Here is a 16,296-nt window from a genome sequence, read left to right as displayed (position 1 = left end):
GAATATTACTCAGCTATAAAAAGGAATGAAATTGAGTTATTTGTAGTGAGGTGGATGGATGTAGAGTCTGTCATACAGAGTGAAGTAAGTCAGAAAGAGAAAAACAAATACTGTATGCTAATGAACATATATGGAATCTAAGAAAAAAAAATGGTACTGATGAACCTAGTGGCAGGGCAGGAATAAAGATGTAGACATAGAGAATGGACTTGAGGACATGGGGTGGGAAGGGGAAGCTGGGGTGAAATGAGATTAGTATCGACATACATACACTACCAAATGTAAAATAGCTATTTGGAAGCAGCAGCATAGCACAGGAGATCAGTTTGGTGCTTTGCGACGACGTAGAAGGGTGGGATAGGGTGGGTGGGAGGGAGGCTAAAGAGAGGGAGGATATGGGGAGACATATGTATGCATATAGCTGATTCACGTTGTTGTACAACAGAAACTGACACAGCATTGTGAAGCAATTATATTCCAATAAAGATCTATTAAGAAAATCTATGATTAAATTTAGACTATATCCATAAAATCAGCCAGAAGGAAAATAGGATTAAACAATAAAATTCAAACTATATTATTTTACAAGAAAAATTTGATCACATCACTTTTCTACCTAAATTCTTTAAGAAGTTCCCCATAACTTTGAGAACAAAGCTCTCTTAACACATCTAGCAAGACTCTGTCTGCATGATCTTCCCATCTGCCTAACTTGTATGGTCTCATCTCAAACACTCTAGCCTTGATGGGCTCCACCTGAGCACACTGGCTTTCTTTTAGTCTCATGTCTCTTTTACTGGGCCTATGTGTACACTAATTTCTCTGTCTGGAAAGTCCTTACCTAATGTTAGACATACAAAAAAAAATAAAACAATAGAGAATATAAGCAATAATCATGTTTACATCACTCAACATAAGAAATAACACATTGCCAATAGAGTTGAATCCCTGTCACTCCAATCATATCTACTTCCTCTACTTCCTCTCCCATTCTCACCCACTGATAACCAGTGTTCTGATTTGAAGGTTTATCAATTCCACACATTTAACAAATAATTTGTATTACATATATATATGTATTATTAAGCAATAAATCACTGTTTTACATGCTTTAAAACTTTATGTAAATGGGATCATGGTAGATACCATTGAATATCATAGTATATATTCACATGCAATTTACTTTTTTACACCCAATGTTACTTGAAAAGTTCATCTATATTTATACATATAGAGCTAGTTTATCCCTTTTTATTTTTGTTTGATATCTAATGTAGGAATACAATGTCATTTGCTCATCCATTCTTCTAATGATTACATTTAGGGTTTTAAATTTCCTTCTTCCTTTCCATCCTTCCTCCCTCCCTTCCTCCTCCTCTCCCTTCTTTCAACTACCCTTTCTTTTCTTGAGTGATAAAACAAATGTTGATATGAACAAGCTAGTTATTATTTCTCTTGTGTACATATATATGGTTGGGTAGCATTCATTGTATGTGCATCTTCAGTTTTTCTAGGAATTATCATATTGCTGACTAAAATGATTGTACCAGTTCATATTTCTTTAGCAGAATAAGAGATGTCATTTCTCTGCATCTTTGTCATCACTTACTATAAAATTCTATTCTATCTTACTAGGTTTTTAGTTGCATTTTGATAGTAGAAAATTTGAGCTCATTTTATGTTTATTACTCTCTTCTATGAATTGTCCAATTTAATATTTTGTTTGTTAGTCTATTGGATTTACCTTTTCTCCTTAATTTTTAATTTTTGAAAATATATTATGGGAAATATCTCCTAACCTAAGATTATGTTTTAGCTTTCTGATGTCTTTTTATGAATATAAATTGTTATAAATTATAATGTAATCAAATTTATCAATATTTTTCTTTAAAGTCTGTGTTTTTTACTCCTTATTTAAGAAATCTCCAATTTTATGAAGAGAGTATATTTTCTTATTAAATTTAAAACTAAAACTAAAGTTTTTAAATATATATGATGTCAGGTATGGATTCATTTTTTTCCCCATAAAGATGATTGTGCAAGAAGCATTTAATATCTAGTCTACCTTTTCACACTGATCTGTAATTCTCTCTGTATCATATTTTATTTCCTTATAAGTGTAGGCTTTTTTCTGTGTTCTTTATTTAGTTCTGTTCTAATTACCTCTTCATTGGTTAATACCATATTTTTAATTATTATACTTTGATATCTGATGGGGCAAGCTTCTTCAACTTATTCCTATTTTTTTCAAATTAACACGGCTCCTCTTATACTTTGTTTTCCAAGTAAAATATAGAAGCAGCTTGTCAAACCCCATGAATAATACTGACAGAGTTTTTATTGGACTTGCAAATACTTAACCTAATTAACACCTAATCATCTTTCAGATGTCATTTAAATAGATTCCTCCACTTGAAAATAATCCACTATTTTTCTATCAGTGTTATTTCCCTTTATGTTATCTCACTAAAATATACCTCTGCTTTGTTATATTTACTATGGTAACATTTTTATATTTGTCTCTGAAGTTATTTGTACATGTCTTCTCCCCATTAATGATAAATGTAGTAGTAGTAATAATAATAATCATAGTAAAATAACTACAAGAATAACATAACTACTCATACTTAGTCGACAAACTTAAACACACAAACTGAGGTAAATCCTGAAGTGAAACAGTATCCTGTAATGATTTAAGTTATTATCCTACAGACAGATTATTTAGGGCAGACCTATACCACCCAAAGAAAATCTTAGAAGCACAAGGTATTAAATAGTGTAACTGCCTAGTCACCTGCCATTATTATTTTGGTAAATATAAATCTACCAATCAAAATAAGTCAAATTAAAAAAGAATAATGTTCCATTATATCTTTATGCTGTTTTAATTATTAAGAGAACATCTATTATGTATCTATTTATCCATCTACCTGTCTAGTATCTATATTTTAAATATGAAAGTACACATTACTTTGGTAAAGTATGTGAGCATGTTCCAAAGGAAGTTTTTGCGCAAGCAATTGAAACTAAGGGTTAAATAATATTTTACTCTATAGAGAAGCTGTTACTTTGTTTACTGCAGTTTACTGTTATAAAACCTAAATAATAGTGAAAAGAGGAAGGGAGTCTCCACAGCTGAATTTCCAGGATAGGGCTTTTCACTTTTACTCATTTTATACAGTTTGTTTGCCTTAAACTCTGTGTCCTTGTATTTTGATCTAATCAGATCTTTATCTTTATGAAAAGCGGAACAAAGGCCTATAGCTAGAAATGACCAGTAATATTTTCCCAGATACTCTTCCCTAAGGGAAACATACTTTTCCCACTAGCTATTTTTTTCATATTTGTCACCAAAAATGATCTTTAAAAAGTGGCATCAGCTTGAATGGCTGAAAACATTGTGCTCACTAGTCACTTCTTTTTGGACAACTTTGCCTTAAATGGCAAAATGAATATTAAAACAATTTAAAGAACAACATTAATATATAATAAAATGTAATAGAGATGGAGATTCTTTAAGATGCAAAAACTCACATAGAGCTGCCAAACCTAGTTACACTAAAAACAAGTGAGAAAAATGTAGACTGCCTCCTGAGCTTTCAAAAGCCATCAGACACTCAATATGTAGTAATGGCTGAACATATTCATTGTACTTAAAGCCCATATTAAAAGAAGTGTCTAGAGAAATTTGAATTATAGAAGATTCTGTGAAATTTGCCTAAGTACAGAATGCACATCTATTTTGAATTTTCTTGCTTTTATTTAAGACAACTGGCAGATAATTTCACAGCTGTCAGTTAATGCATATAATGAATGTCTTATAAAAGGATGAAAGCATGAAGTTGTATTCATGTTCCCCAAGTATGTAAAATAAATTCAAAAGGATGTCAAGATCTGGTATGAAATGAAAAATGCAAGAACACTTTTGTTTAGCAGTGTGTGGAGACAGGGTTGGGGAATACTAACCCTTTGCCTCCCTACAAATTAAATCAATAGGAGAGTAATTCTAAAACTAACTGCTTTAGCTCTTAGATTTTTACATCAGTTTCTAAGGAATTTATGTGGCACTTTTATCTGACATGGGGCCAAAATTAATTAATTGCTTTGAAACACTTTGTCTTTTAAATTTAATACTGAATCCTGGCATTCTTTAGCTTTTAGAATCTGTGGGCATTTTTTCTCTAGACAAGATGGATAAGGACATCCTTTAACTATAGAAAAAGAAGTACAATGAAATTAATAAAAAAGAATTGCATAGTGTTGATGTTGGATAGTTTTAACAAATCTAAATCTCATTCATCTAATCTTTTATAATTCCATTTAATTGTACCAGAGTTACTTCTTGATTTCTGAAAATGAAATGCTTAGATATTGTTCTTTAATACTTTTGTGATAATAATTGCATTGATTTAAAAAAAGAATCAGTGAATAAAACTTATGAAATTTGTGATATTAGACTTACTTCAACTTACTTAAAATGCCACCATAAAATCTGTATATTTTGGACATAGCACATAATCACCTACTCAAAACATGGGTTAATATTGTGTTTGCAGACAGAATGATATCTCACTTGCTCATTCATTTTGGTGGTTCTTTATGTCTTGCTTCTATGCACTTCTCTGAAAATCAGTATGTTTTTGCAGTCTTAAACTTTGCCTTTTGTCTCGTGTTATGATCCAGTCTACTGAAGGAATGAAACTATCAGTTTAGGCCAGCATCACTCATATAACAAAATCACACAGGTATCTATCCTTGAGTCAGAACAGAAACAGCATATTTATGTCAGTTTCCTAAACCCTAATTCCTACAAGATGATGCAAAGAGGTCCAGATGACACTAGCATATACAGAATATTGCATTATAGGAGATGAATCCTAAACTTACAGAACCTGAATCTTTTAAACACTTAGCATCCTTCTTCTTTGCTCCAGAGGTAGACACTATCTCTACCTTCTGAGACTATAAGCTAAGTGTCCCTTCGCTCTGGAAAAAGATACTATCTTTCATCTTCCAAGACAGCTCACTTTACTAAAACCCTTGAAAAGTTAAACCAGAACAATGATAGTCAGGTCCTATGCTTGCAAAACATGCAGGAATCTGAGAGACACCTGGAGAATTGTCTTCCAACAATATCAAGAGTTATTATAAAGTAACATTGAATAAGATAGTCTGTTATTGGCAGAAGAATAGCAAAATAAACCAAGAGAGAATCAAGAAACAAACTTATACATATAGTTAATTTACAGATATGCCACTACAATGGCAGTGTACTCAGTAGAGATAGTCTTTTCAATAAATTGCTTTGTGTTAATTAGATATCCATATGGGAAAATATGTATACTTTTACACACACATACATCCACACATATTGACTTCTATTTTATACTGTACACAAAAGCAATGCAAGATGGATTGTAGATTTAGATATGAAAGCTGTAAATAAAAACACTTCTAGGAAATAACAGAGAAAAATACTTTCATAAGTAGATTTTTAAATATCACTGAAGAAATACAGATTTGGAAGGTGATGGTAGCTCATTTCCTTCCCCCTTTTGTTGTTTGACAGATACTTGGCTCAGTAGATCCAAGTTAAATCAAAGGCAGAAGAGTTTGATATTAGTCAATGGGTTTCATCTTATCACCCTTTATAACAAAGTCACTTCCCAAACCAAGAAGGTTCTACTCTTATATAGTCCCATGTATTTTACATTCTCCCCTGTTCCTATAAGTAGAGCATTACTGAGGCAGTCTTCCTCTCTCCTCAAATGTTAGCCAGTGTGTATGTAGTCCATTTATGCTCAGTGGAGTCTGTGAGATAGGATAACAAGAGATTCTGGACACTCCATCCCTTCTCTGCTTCTAAGATTTTCCCAGTAAGCTCCATCTCATCTGTACATTTATGGTACTATGGTTTTATGTCTACACTCTTTTTTTAGGACAGCTGTTAGTCCTTAAGGGACATACTCCACTCTGCCTGTGAATTTTTGGAAAAAAACTTAACTGGCTTAGTCATGGGTGGATATTATTTCTTTCTAATTGTGAGGACAGGTCACCCTCTGCTAGCCCTGAGTGAGTGGGCTGGCTGTTAAGTCAGCTTAGCCCTCCCTCCTTTAAATGACTGCTGAGAGGTCTGTTCCAAACCCCAAAAGAGTCACTTTGTCAGGGTAGGTATCAAGTAGCCACCTAGTCTGTTAGCCCAGTACACTGCCATCCTCACAGATGTTTAACTCATTTCTTGAGGCCTTTTAAAAACACAGGTTTAGGCAGCAGAATGGTCTGTCAATCACAAAGTCTCCCAATGAAAAACAAACAAACAAACAAAAACACTGGAGGCCTTCATGCCTCATTCACATGTGGTATGCTGTGTGCCAAGAGCTGGAGCTGAGTTGGGGGCTGGCTGAAGTCTTCACAAGAAATAAAGTGGCCACAGAGTTTAATAGTTTGGATAAGATGATTCAACTCCAAAGAAACACTGCCAACATCAGACATATCAGTGTTTTGGCTCCTGTTGCCCTGACTGACTGTCTTATATCTAGTAATGGCAGTTGCCTGGCGAGCAGGAACTTGATATGCTGATTCTAAAATTCATATAGAAGAACAAAGGACCAATAATAGTCAAAACATATCTGAGGAAGGGTAAATGTACGCAGACTGCAGAGAAAATGAGCAGATGTGAGGTATCACTATGAAATCCACTTCCAACTCACTATGTTATGCAGGAGTCAGGCTGTCCAGGCTTAGATGCAGGTGGAGATCGCTGACCAGCTTGAGGCCAGTCCACACCTGCCCCTCATCTACCCAAGTAATGAGAACCACCTGGTTAATCTGATACACTCTCCAGGACATACCGATTTTGCCTCTGAAGTATAAACTTGTTGCATTTGTGATGGGTACATCACTGTGGTAAATGTGATGGAAGCAGTCTGTCTGCAGATATAAGAAGTTCTGTGACAAGTCTGGATCAAAAATATTCATCTAGGTTTAGTGATTAGTGAATGAGATTACTTGATAGTGGAGCTGAAATTCACTCCACAAGAGGCTTATTCTCATATGACGCATCTTTTAGAAGAGATTAACGCACTCACAGGGACCCTTTTACTTCTAACGTCCCAGAAGGAGAGCAGAGAGAGAGACTAAATTGCAAGTGAATCCAAATTCTGAACAAGGAAGGCAAGAATATGACTGAAGCACTGGCTTAGAGGATATGGATACTTTTTTATGTTACTTTTTCCAGATTAAAGAAATATGGTTACCAGTGCATTGGATGGGTGAGACTTTAGAATTAAGCTCCTTGACAAAATCTAGTCAAAAGATTAGCATCAAAAAGGAATTTTTTTTGAAAACCTGTGAGGAGATTATCAGATGACTATAAAGAATAAGAAAATTAGGAGGATTGATCAGGCAAAAGGAAAGAAAATTTTTATAAAGTTGATCCTGGAAAATATATGTAGTTTATATGATGCTGTCTTGAAAAAGAGCAAAGAAAAAATTAATGAAATAGTAAGTTCTTTAGGATAAAATATTGGAGCCCAGAAGGCAACTCATTTAGATACTAATGTTCAGATGTCAGTGGCCACCATATCCCAAACTGTTCTTGCTATAGTGCGTCAGAAACATTATAGCTTGCTTAATATTATAGCCGAGAGAGTGGAGAAATTAATGGGCACAAGAGGACAAATGTTTGATTCTCTTCCACAAGAAACCCAGGCACTGAAATCAGCTTTTATGAGATGTAGAAGGGAAGACAATCCTCCAGTTATAATCTTTGTTTCCAACATATTTCCAGTTGGTTCTGGGGTTTTCCCTCACAATAAGCCATGATCTCTCACTCAAGAAGAAATCTGACATGAGGATGTGAGACAAAGGTACATGGAGAAGCTGGCAGCAGTTCAGGGGCAGGTGCCTTTCTAGCCCACCCCAAATGGGAGTGCCCATGAAACAAATCCAAAGAGAGAAGAGTCAAGAGGTGATGAGCAAAAGATGGAGATTATGACGTCTAAACTTGTGTTTTAGGAGGGAAACAATCAAGTATGTTGTATTTCATATGGCTTGAAGAGGAAATAAAAGAAATGTGGCTCAAGGATGGTCAGCTTGAGCTTTTGCAACAGGTACCTTTAGGTTTCTCAGTTCCAGCAGATGTCCTTCCCCAAGTCCTCACATGCCATTTTGTATTCTTAAGAACACAGATCTTCTGATTAGAATGGAAATAGGAACTGGAAAATCTAGAGGGGCTATCTCTAAGAATAGGAGGCCTACAAGGCTTTGTGGTGATTTCTGCAATACTGTGTAGCTTGCCATCCTGCCTGCCATTTATTCCACTCAACTTTGTAGCCACCTTTATTGTCAGGGTTGCTGTTGAATAAAGACCCCCAAATGAAATGCCCCACCTCATCAAAGAAATGAAGCTGTTAAACCAAATGACCCCTTGGAATTTAATTCAGGAAATTGAGCTGAGGGCACATTTTAGTTACAACCAGAGAAATCCACATTCAACAATGCCTGATGACTTAAAAGAAAAATTTGTAAAGATTCAAATCAGTGTACCTGAATCCATTATTCTATTCAGAAAAACAATCATAAAACCTTCAAAAGTTGACATGGTAAATGAATAAATAGTCAATCAACAAAAAAATTACAGTCATACACAGAACAAAAGAAAGCAAAATCCATGAAGGAATCCAGGTTGACTCATGTGTTAATCACCAAAACAACTTTCAATAAATTTGTCATGCTCAGTGTGAAGGTGTAGGTCAGATTCTGGAAGAAAATAGTGATCTGGTTTGTTCTGTGGAGGAACTGACATCCTCAGTGAATCAGGGCAAAAATATTCATGATCCACCAGAAGATCTAAGAGGGAATTGTGAATTCAAGGGAAAACTAGAGCAACATCTAACAGAGAGAAAATGGAGGAACACTGTTGGCCAAATCTGGTTGTTTGTCCCAAGACAATTTGGGTCCAACCTATTAGTCCATAACAGTGAAGTTTTTCAGAACTTGATATGACAAGGCCCAACTGATCAAATTTCCAAATAAGCCAGTAAATACTGAGATTTGGACAATAGCATTGTGAGTATCTTCCAATAGCAGCCCCCTCTGGGCCCATCCTCTCATGAATGCCCTCTCATGGATGCCCTCTCATGGGCATCTGTTTTGTCTTAGAATACGAGCCTTAAGTAACTTCGAGCAACAAGGAGCAAGTCATAAGCAGAATCAAGAGCCAAGTGGTCTATTAAAGGAGAAACAGGGGGAAGATGAAACCTAATCTGGTCAAGATGAAAACCAAGATGGCTGCTCCGAGCCTTTTGAGAAGGGGACTGATCAAAAAGGAGAAGCGTTACTGCCTGATTGCTGTGGACTCTTCTCAGGACAGCTGACTGCCACCATGAGAGAAGTGTGTTGAGATGTGCTACAAGTGAAAACTCAGTGCCTGCTGGCAGTTATGCACATATGTGGCATCATGCCCAGAGGTAATGTTCTTGGCTTAGTAAGTCTATACTGTCTTGTCAAAGAGAAAAGTTTAAGTGTTTCAAGAAAAAGAAAAGATTAGGCAGACATATTTATCATTAAGCCTCTGCTGCCCATGGCCAAAAGCTTTCTTCATGGATGAAATCAGGAAGAAGCCAGCTCACAACTGGTATTCAGCCATTGGGAAGTCATTCCAGCAAACTGCCCTGTGTGCCAACCACTGAGGAAAAGTACTTGCACTTTGGGGAAGAGGCTGATTCAAAGAACCAGACATGGAAGTATATGAACATGGTGATAAAGTAGAAAGGTTTTTGTCTGGAAAAGATTGTGGAGCACATGGAAAAAGCAGAGAACCCTAAGCCAAAATAAGTAACTGATATCTGCAATACTGACTCATGGGTCAAACCTAGCCTCCACTGGTAGATATTCTACTTGGACCCTTATTGTAGACCATCAGGGGTGAACCAAAAGAGGCTACAGTTGTTCCCACAATGCTTGCCATCACAACAGTGACTAAACAGAGTGCTTCTATTTCCAACTTTTTTTCCACATATCACTCTGGATATGGATAATGCTTTCCTGGACATGGCTGACACTCCAGGAAGAGCAAAAGAATCTACTTGGCTTTACTTGGAAGATAAAGAACACCATTTCAGGTGAGTAATATATCTATAACAAAAATAGGATAACACTATGCATTCAAAAGAAAAGATGAAATTTAAAAAGGTTGATAATACCACTTATTGACCAGGATATTGAATGACTAGAATTCTGTATAAAGTACAACCTTGTCAGATGTACAGAAAGGAAAGGACAAAGATATCCAGCTGTAGGTAGCTAACCGTGGTAGGCAGAATTCTAAGGAAGCTGTATGACTCCCCTCCCTCTGTATAATTCCCTTGTATTGAATGTAAGCAGGACCTGTGATGTTTCAGACCTGTGATAAAATTATGTCATAAGGTAAAGGGATTTTGCAGCTGTAAGTAAGGTGCCAAATCATTTGCATTTGAGGTAATCAAAAGGGAGACTGTCCTGTGTGGGTCTGACTTCATTAGTGAAAACATGTGAAAGAGATACTAGGACCTTTCTGAAGAGAGGGAGTCTCCCATTGGCTTTGAAGAAATAGGCTTCTATGTGTTCTATAGCTGCAAGGAGATGAATCCTGCCAACAACTATATCAGCTTGGAAGAGAACCCCCAGCCTCAGAAGGAAACCCAGCTCCAGCTTACATCTTGATTGTAACCTTGTGAGACTCTGAACAGTGGACCAAGATGAGCCATCCCCAGACATCTGGGAGATCATAAATATGTGTTTTAAGGAGCTAAATTTGTAATTTATTGTACAGCATACAAATCTAGTATAATAACTAACATTTGATGTGCTCACAACAATAGCACAATCACTCTATAAGTTAAGTAATATTATTATTTCCATTTTATTAACAAAGAAACTTGAATCATAAAGAGGTCAGGTCCGATGCTAGTATGTTGTGGAGCTGAGATTGTTGCTGTGTTATATTGCCACTCCTCTACTATACAACAAGTTTTCTCATTCTAAATAGTTAAAATTTGTTATTTGATGCTATTAAGAAGGAAGAAAAGAAACAAGACACATTATCTTATTTTCTATGCTGAGAAATAGAAAATCTGGAATTAAAACCAAATGTTGTGCAGCACTATTAGGATGGGGAAATCTGCAAGAATGAAAGAGGACAATTTTCATCTTATTTTTCTGCTCTTTCTCTACCTCCTTATCTAAAAAAATAGTGAATCAATTCATTAGTGTTATTGGCATATACTGGATCTGCATTTCCATACGTCTGCAGTTCTTTTCCCAGTATAAATTCTAAGAAACTTGTGAAAATGAGGTCCGAAAAGAAGAGTTTACCAAGCTAAAGACTAAAATTTGGTAAATATCAATAAATAAGGAACAATATATCCAATTTCATCAGTAATGCTATTATGTATTGTTTATTTTATAAGAGCTAACAATTCATTAGCTAAAATATTTATCATCTTTATAAAAGCAGTGCTCTGTGAAAATATTGTGCATTCTACTCATATATGATCAAATGAAATGTCATTTATTGACAAGTAATAATGACTTTATTAAACTATATTTGTTTCATTGAAACAAGATGAGTTCAGAAGAAAATCAATTTGTAAACATTATCCAACTTAATGAGTTCAATATGAACTTGTATCACACGCATAACTTAGAAAATGAATCCATTTCAAAAACAATTTATTATAGATATACCTTGCTCATTGAAGGTAATCAAGAATGAGAAAAATCACAATTTAAAATGGGAGAGGATTCCTAAAGAGTTAGAAGTAAATTATTATAATAATAGAGATTTCCCTTCAAATTATGTCAAATTATAAGATTTCTGATAATTATACATGAAAAATTCTATGGGTTGAGAACACCTTGGGAAAGTTGCATGGAAAAAATCCACCATATGATATATTCTCAAGGCTAATAGTAGTCAATACATTTAAATTTAGTCACACATTTTGGGGGGGTCAGAGTAACCCCAATTATTTTTCCAGGACAAATGAGTATAAGATGTTCTCCAAATGCAAAAGCCTTTGAAAATGCTGTGAGCTTGACAGTTACAATTTGAAACACTCACTTTGCTCTTTGAAGGAATATCTGGATTAAATAGACATTTAAAAAATAGATGAAGGAGACAAAAACATTGTGTAGGGTGTTTAGTTTTCATAAGCAATATCTATAGGAAAGTTGGATGATGTTCAAAGAATGGACCAATTGAATATTACTTATTGTTCTCCTGAAAATTTATATTAAATTCAAATATGTTTTAAAATACTGAAGGAAGAGGTTTTGAGTTATATAAGTACTTCCAAATAAGTACTTCTTTTTATTTTGAGCTTTATTCTAGCACGAATTTCAGCCTATTCACCTTGTATTTTAAGAGATGATACCTTTGATATCAAATCAACAATCAAAGGTTGAAATTTATTTTATAATCATGAATTGGCCTATACACATTTGTCCATTTAGTTATTCTTTGGATTCAGCTGAGAAGCCTGGGGTTTCCTTTGTTTGTTGAAGATACATAAATCTTAAGCACAGTCTACCTGCTATCTGAATAGAGATGCTCTCCTATCACTCACCCCAGCTACTAACTTTGAGTTCCAGTCTCTTCACTATTTCAATTCCCGAGGTCTTGAAGAATAATGTAGATCTTATTGCCATAATACCTCTCTGAAAGTCACCTAGAGTATTCAATTTTGCATCACTCAGAAATTTCTGAAATATTTTCTTTAGTTCTGTTTCCCTCTCAATGCTTTCGCCTTGGCTTACACTATACCATCAATCCTTTCTTCTATTACTGATATGTGTTTTTACATACACTGAATCTCCGTGTCTGTAGTCCAATCCTGATTCCATCCTACTCCCCATCCTTTTGTAATTCTAGCAAAAATATTCTCTAATAAGTAACTTACATGTAGTCAAATATTGGAATTTTTAATGAAATACTTATATTTTACCAGAAAAGGAATGTTAAATAGTTGAATATAACCCCAATTTTTATTTGAATAGATCATGACAGGTAGAATTTTTGTTATGTAACTCTACCCTTAATGGTCTTTTATATCAAAATCTAAACTCTAAGCTCTCGGCTTTATAGAGCTTGGTATTAGTTTTTTTCATTCATCTATTTAATCCTATTTCTTGGTTTTCCCCATTGTAATCTCTTTATCTCTTTTTGGAACTTGCTTTTGCTACATTCAGCATGGATGATAGACACTGTGCTTTATACGTGACCCCTAGTTAGGAAGGAATTCCTTTTATTCTATTAAGTATACAAATTCTGCCTGCTATGCTAAGTTCAGCTCAACTTTTACATAGCCTACAAATTCAAAATGTATTGTTCCAGTCAAGAATAATCTTCAAATATCTTGAGCTAGTAACTGTTGCTAAACTACTAACAAGATCAATTATTTTCTAATATTTTGGCATCATTAGTTTCACATATCTTAATCAAAATAATAGAACTTCTAAGTTCTAGAAACATGTTTTGCCTCTCTTTTTCTTTCTCAGTAACATAGTACTGTGATAACTCATGGTAAAATACACACAATAATAATCCTATTAGGTAAGATTACATATATTTTAACACAAAATACTAAGCAAAATTCCTAGCATGTAAGTGCCAACTAAATATTAGTTAACGATAGTTCATTCATTCTTGTTCTTGGCTTGACATTGCTAAAACTACTCAGAAAGATGTTCATAATTTGGTCAATTTGAAGGTTTAATTTCATACATAAAACTACTTAGGAGTGGATTTTTGCAAGGATGAATATAATATATTCCTGCTATATAGACAATGTAAAGTAATTTTGTCTGAGTTAAAGTTACACAATGCAAGGTGAGAAAGAAGACTTCATTAACAGCTGTACATTTATTTCTATAACAGTGCTTGGGTCACTTGACCCTCCAGCACTAACAACAATATCATTTTAACTGTGAATATATAATATACAGAGTCTTTAAAATATTTTAAGATCTGATACAGAAAAATATTATAAATCTTAAATATGGCTCTTAAAAATGCTAACCAAATTGTCTCCCTTATGATTATATTATTATTCTGTTTTTAACCCTGAAGAGTCCAACATGATTTTTAAGCCATGGTGGTAGTAGTGGTAATGGGTGTGTTTGTGTGTGTCTGTGTATGTTGTATACACTGAGACAATCTCTTCTTACTCATCTGACATGAATAAAAGCAAACAATCCCATAGTCATGGATATCTCCCTACACTGATTTGTTGCCAGTTGAACCCCTGCATTATGGGTCATAGTATCTGGCTAAAGAGTTACAACATCATGAATTTTATCAAGAAAAATATTCTATATTTCTATAAGGGTAAAGTGTCTCACCTTTCTCAAGCCACCAATAGCAATCTATTGGTCTGTAATGAACCATACTGTCAAGTCCAACAAGATGAAGGGAATCTTATTACTTCTAGGTAGCCCTGGTCTGTTTCCATGATTTGGATCTGATTTCAATATTTAACTTCCTTTTGGAAAAATCATTATGAAATTACCGGAAGCCTTTTCAATTGTACTAAGGCTAACAAAATAATATTTACTCAAGGAAAGAACTAGATAAATGAATGTGATATAAATAATCTGGTCAAAATAACATTGTGGTCCAGTACCAGTACCTTTAAAGCATCTGGCGTTATTTGATGTGTAAGAAACAGTTCACCAGACAAGCTGGGCCTGTTTTATTTATGAGACTGTTATGTTCTTATGGAACCCTTTTTATGTAAAATGGCATCATTGATTTAATAATAAGAACACTGTTGGAAGAGATGTAACAATATACCATTTCCTCTCTAACAGAATAACAAACATTAGGATTTCCAAGGCGAAATTATTAGAGTCAATGCTTTCCATCTGGTGGAAGGTCAAGGAAAATGGCAATGATGTAATGTTACCAAATATCTAAATTTTGTAAGATTTATTCAGCTTTAGATGAGATAAGGTTTCTTTAAGTATCTTGCTAAAGGAGGTAAGGAAAGGCTTAGATTTTGCAATTATTTCAAACCTCCCCTTAAAGTCCTTTCAAGGAAATTCTAAGGGGCATTTAGAGTAATATTCTCTTTATCACCAAAGTCTTTAAAAAAATGAGATTTTTCTTATTATATTATATGGGACCAAATTTGTGGAACTATTCAATAGCATTATCATTTAAATTTACTGTAGCTATTTTGTCCTTTACAATTCAACATGTGCACGTTTTGATTATTCCACTAAAATAATTAAATAATATGTTAAAAATGAAGATTCTATAACCAAGCTGACTGAGGTCTGATCCTGGCTGGGACACTTACTTGCTGTGTGACTTGGATCTAGCGGAATATTTCTGTGCTTCAGTTTCTTCATGCTACCCCAGAGAGTGGCTGTGATGACACATGAATTAGTTCATATATAGAACTTTGCCCACTGACTAATGCATGCTTGAAAGTTAAATGTCTAGCTACTTTTGGCATTATTATTAAAATTATTTCATCACAATGCCAATTGATGGGGTTAATAATTTTGTTGTCTATTTTCTGGATATTTAACTCTTCCCTTTCTATGAAAAGAAACAGACCAGATAAAGGCTAGAGTTCTTTTATATCTTAAAATACTTTTTCTTGATTATTTATATGGAGGGTTCAAAGTAGCAGACCCTTAAATTACAAAATGCAGAATCTAAGTAAAGAGATGGAATTCAGGATATTCTGAACCCAGAACTTCAAATAATAATGTGAATTAATATCTATATTCTGATCTCAGGTTCTTAGATATACAGTCACTCTAGTGTAACAAATACGTTTTAAACAAATTGTGAGAAGTTAAATGTGATTTTTTAAAATAAATTATACTTTATAGTATACTACACTAAACGTAACTTTAGTATACTAAACTAAATATTACTTCCAGTATTCAACTCGAATAGGATATCCAATGTTACAATGAGCTTGTAAAATATATACACAGTTAGCTATGTGCTAACTGACAACAGTGGAATTACAGTTTGATACACATCATTTTAGTGCATCTTTGATGTGATGTGGTGAATTTTGTTGATAATAAAGGAAGTCTTATATGCTCATCAGTTTCTGAGCACATTCCAGCAGAAAGTTATCTACCTTCATTCACTTAAATACACTAAGAGAAAACTTACTTCTTGGTGAGATTTATGGATTTCATTTTTATATTGAATAAGCGATTCCCTTAAAAATTGATTTATTTAAAATTCCATTCAATCATGATTACTCTGTTTTCTGAAAAAGTAGAATA

Source organism: Hyperoodon ampullatus (assembly GCF_949752795.1).
Source record: "Hyperoodon ampullatus genome assembly, chromosome: 1".
Taxonomy (NCBI): Eukaryota; Metazoa; Chordata; class Mammalia; order Artiodactyla; family Ziphiidae; genus Hyperoodon; species Hyperoodon ampullatus.
Note: the sequence above shows the minus strand (reverse complement) of the source record.